We start from the raw sequence: 5,322 nt of genomic DNA on the forward strand, positions 1-5,322 counted from the left end.
TACTAGCTGGTGTTGCTTCTTGATGGCTGGTACCAACTTGATTAGTCCTTTAGGTCGACGGATCTGAAATGTTGTAATAAGTCGGCCCACCTTGACCAACTAGAAACCCATGAATTGCCTCTCTCATGGCGTTGTGGAATATGTCCACGAAAGCTTCGTTATGGCTTGATATGGCATCACGAACAGATTTGTCTACAACTTCCTTAAAGAAACGCCTATCTTCATCTTCGGTTGTATCTGTCTGCCCATGTAGTAGAACTCTTGGTAGTGGAAATTTCTGAACAATTATATTGTCACGTGTTTTGATGTAGGACAACAAACATTTGTTCTAAAACTCTTCTGTAAGCTTTGCTGATGATACCCTTATCCCCATCAGGTAGATCTTCATAATGCAACATAAGGATGTCATTGTTGTTGTGAACCGCCATCAGTCGATTGTGGGTTCGAGTCCCACCGGGCGTGCCAGAAACGTGTGTCGACACAGAATTTTCGTCCCGTGCCGAGGACACACCTAGCAAGCTGGAAGGGTCTGCTCGATGGAGTTGTAGATCCGTCTAGCTTCAGCGCAGGGATGGTCGATCTTGCGCACTCCTCCCGAGATGTGCCAGTCAATTTGACCCTGTAATTGACAAAGAGAGAAAGTTTATCAGTAATTAAGGGCGGAACATGCCGGTGTTGCCAGACAGTCCTGAATGTGTGGCTCTGAGAGCCGATATGAAAGGAGATCGACTAAACAGTCGATTCCAGCATATTCGTGAGAATAAATCGGTTAAAGCTCATTGGGTTGTATAAGAAGAATCGGTTATCATTTAGGATAAATGTCGTTATTTGAACAAATGTTAATCAATGGCAATAAGATGTCAACAATGATTGGTTTATGCTAAGCCAATGATTACAAGTAACCGAATCCCTTTCTATATAAAGAAATAATTCAATACTATTTAACTATTTAATAAAAATAAATCTAATGAACATATTAGATCTCATCTATCGCTATGACCAGTGGGGCATGAGGCAGAATCATGCAGGCCGTAGAAATAACAATAGACTCGATGACCCTAACTTATTACTAATATCAGTGGGGCATGAGGCAGAATCATGCAGGCCGTAATACAATAATAAGATCATGGGGCTAACACATCTTTCAACCTATCTTTACTTCAACGGTCTCGTGATGCGAACTGTTCATGAAAGCACTCGATATCGGCTAAAACGGCCGATTCAGGCATAGCGCACAGTTAAAGTCATGCCTTATCAGGAATAGATCTACCAAATAACGATCCCTACTCCACGGTGCTAACAGTGGGGTGTGAGGCAGAATCACACAGGCCATGATAACGGGCCATGGAACGGGTTTCACTAGTCAATAAATCTACTCAAGACGCAACATGCTTTAACCGCACGCTATGCACGATCAAGATTGATGTAAAACAGCCGATAAAACTTAACTCATCGTTTAACATGTAGATTAGATCAGTTTCGGATTAACAAACAATGGGCTAAACAAGATATAAGGCCGATCTAGATCAATCCCAATCGGACAGAGTGATATTACTGTAATTAGATAATAATGAAAGTAATAAGCAACATCGGTAACTTAATGAATCTATCAAAGACTGTCATTCTAAGGTAGAGCCGATAACTTGACCTTGATCTAGTTCATGCAGTGGGGGTCGACCGGATCGATGCAGCCATACTTGAACTAGGTAAGAATCGATAACTAGTTTATACCAGAGTCGCAGTGGAGGTTGATCGGATCGATGCAGCCGTACGAACAGAGGTATGAGCCATGACGGTACTTACAATAAGCAGTGGAGGTCGACCGGATCGATGCAGCCGTACTTGCTGAAGAACTCGCCGAGATCTACTCTACCCCTACTCCTAAGGGGTGGCCGGAGCCGAAAAAGTAAATGACTTGTATATTGGATTGATTGTGTGTCTTACTATAGCTGGGCTTTGATATTTATACCCGGGACCTGCGCATGACTCCTGTCTAAGCACGACTCATCACAAGTTTTGACCCTAGAGAAGACATTCCTAATTTAAGATAACTTGGACTCTAATTTTTTCTCTTTTTGTAGAGTCCAACATGTCTCGCCCTAGCGCCGATCATAGCCTTTGTCGTTATCTGCTGACACTATCTGAAGAAAGCTGATTCCAGTTTTTGCATTCGAATCAGCTGTCTCCGATCTGCACGCAATTGATTCCTTGATGATATGATATTGGGAGCTTTCAAGTCCCTGTGACCCTTCTTCCAGATTTTGGTGTAAACACAAACATTGCTGAAGTTGCATCAGGGAAATTTCTAGAAGTCCATATTCATAAGTTAAATTATTTAACTACCAAAGCTGACAACATTAATATAACTTAAACCTACTAATAAGTGGATTTTCAACAAATAACCAAAAGAATTCCCTCTTCAAGTGGAAATATTATAACACCTTTTTGCTAGTTTATTATATTAAATGTCTAAGTTACAGGAACCTTAATTAATAATAAGGACATATATTTCATAAACTAAGTACCCCTGCCTCATTATTGACATGTATTTCATAAAAATTGCAAATTTCAAGCACATAAGCATATCTCTATGATAGACTAAACAATATTATGGTTCAGCTCAAGTATTTTTCAGCTAAAGAGAAATTTGCAACTGGAGCATGGAACAGTAAAGGACTGAATCAAGCCACCTCCATCAAGTATTTACAGTTCGTTAGGACTGAATCATAATTCATTGAAGCTACTTAGAATTTACAGTATTTACAATTGGCATTATTAATAGTGAAAATACAGTTGGGTACACTCCACCACTTGATAGCTGATTACATATGTTATCATTTAGCCGATTACCTATCTTAGAATGAACAAAACAAAGCAATACGACTCATGCAAAACAAGGCCAGGAAATATGTCTTACTTTTCTTTCCCCTCTTTGATTTATGAAGCACTACATTGTCCACAATTTTACTCTGCTGCAAGTTGTTTGACATCAGCTGCATAAAAGGGATGCATATTAGCTATTAGTTAAATATAAACATTAGGTTAACATGTGAAGAAAATGTTCAACCAGATAAACAAATTGGTCGTCCGGAGATATCGCTAAGGAGAAACATTAGGTGAAGTGGTTAACATATAAATAAAATGTTGAACCACATCCACATCACAAGACCATGTTTTTTTAAGGCAGATGAATTCAGTGGCAGTATGTGAACATGAAAAAAAAAATCAACGAAGACGCCTATTGCACTCAGATCAGTTGCTGAGTGCCTTTGCCAGGCATGGCAACAGTACAAATTCAAGCTGTGGCACACACGAACCAACCCATCAGCAAAATCCTTACAATTCAACCCATCAGAGAAATCCAGAACAAACGAGGGAACCATTCGTTACCTTTTCGAGCGAGCACTGTTGGACATGTTCTTCTGAGTTGGTTTGAAAATTGACTGGAACGTTGCCGCAGGCTTCAACCAGTGAACCGTAACGCTGCCGCCGCCACCGTCATATATGTCTGCTTGCCAGCATCGCCGGAGTACTCAACGCCGGCACCCACGATGGCCCACCACGTGCACGCGGCGTTGAGCACGAGGTCGCCTTACTGGTTGATGACACGCATGCGTTCTTCGACTTGGAAGCCGCCAGATCGGGACGCAGGGCTGCCAGCCACCCTAGATGCGCCCCACCCCCACTAGATCTGGCCGCCCCTCCTCAGGCGGCTTGCGACGGGCGAGGGTGGCCGCGGTGCCGATGGCGAGGACAACGGTGATGGCCTGTTCTGCTGGGCGAGAGAGACGACGGCGGGGTGCGACGGGGAGGGAGATGAGGCGGCAGTGGCGTGGCGGCACGGACTTGCACGGAGAGAGGCGCGCGAGCGCGGTGGCGAAGACGAGAGCCCACCGTTCTATTGTTTTAATTTTGTTCTTTTTAGTTGTAATGTAAGAAAAAGATGACGTGGAAGATTTTATTGGACCTACCTAGTCACCCAATGCAGAGCAAAGCAAGATACTACATGCATGCATGGACGTCCATAGTTTTACGAGAGAAAGTGCAATGAAAGATGCATACTTTGACATATGTGATCTTGATAAAAACTATATGCCATTCTTGCAGCTGCCTACCTGCTGTAGAAATGGTGCAAATACCAAGATGAGGATCAAAATACGAATGCCAATATATTTCCAACAGTTTGCTAGCTAGAAGAGTGATTGGGAGAGAATAGTAGTAAAGACAAATAATTAAATTGGTACGCACCTTAAGGCCTTCTTTGGAACACGCGTTTTTTTCGTTCCAAAGGGGCCTGAAGTATTTTCAGTTTATTCGTGCACTTATGTGAGATTGATCGTTGGACTATAAATTTGTATGCAGCATTAATACTTTCAATTTTATGCGTATAAGCACCTATATTTGTATTCAACCAATAACACCGTTCTGGCACAAGCGGCAATAGGAGAGGATGCACAGGTCAACATCACAGCACAGGACCAATAGCAGTATAGTACAGTCGAGGCAACATTACAGCAGCATCACATGATACCAAAATAGTAGCTCTTGCATCCAAACAGCACATGACTAAGGTGGTATTTGGTTGTCCCTTCTAAATTTTAGTTACTGTCCCATCGAATGTTTAGACACATGCATGGAGTATTAAATATAAACTAATTACATAGTTTACGACTAATTTACAAGACGAATCTTTTAAGCCTAATTAGTTCATGATTTGACAATGTGATGCTACAACAAACATGTGCTAATGATAAATTAATTAGGCTTAAAAAATTCGTCTCGTGGAGTACTAATGGATTATATAATTTTTTTTTTATTAGTATCCGAACACCCCATGCAACATATTCCCGACAAACCTCCTAAATTTTAGTCACTGAATCCAAACACCACCTAATTTAAGCTAGCTAACTATTAACCAACTAACAGTTACCTCTAGCTATTAGGTGGCTAACACCTAGCCATAGCCGATAAGAATGACTAGTTATCCCCCGATAATGCATAGGGATGCTAAATAACTTGCTCTACAAAAGGACAATAAATAGCTGATGCTAAAAAGCTAAACTGTGTTATCCCTCGACCAACATAAACACAGCATCACCGACCGCAGCGACGATAATTGGCCTCACTGGAACAGAACAAATCAGTAAACCAACCTAACGCACCAGCACTGCTACTTCACTCGAGATCAAGCCATCTCGAATCCTGATATGGTCTACTGAGAAACCTACCCTCGAAGAAATCTAGGTGCTAATACACTACTGGTGTACATCCATGGGCGGATCCAACGGTGGGGCGGGGGGGGGGGGGGGGGGGGGGCTCGAG

This window comes from Miscanthus floridulus, chromosome 13 (assembly GCF_019320115.1).
Source record: "Miscanthus floridulus cultivar M001 chromosome 13, ASM1932011v1, whole genome shotgun sequence".
NCBI classification, from domain to species: domain Eukaryota; kingdom Viridiplantae; phylum Streptophyta; class Magnoliopsida; order Poales; family Poaceae; genus Miscanthus; species Miscanthus floridulus.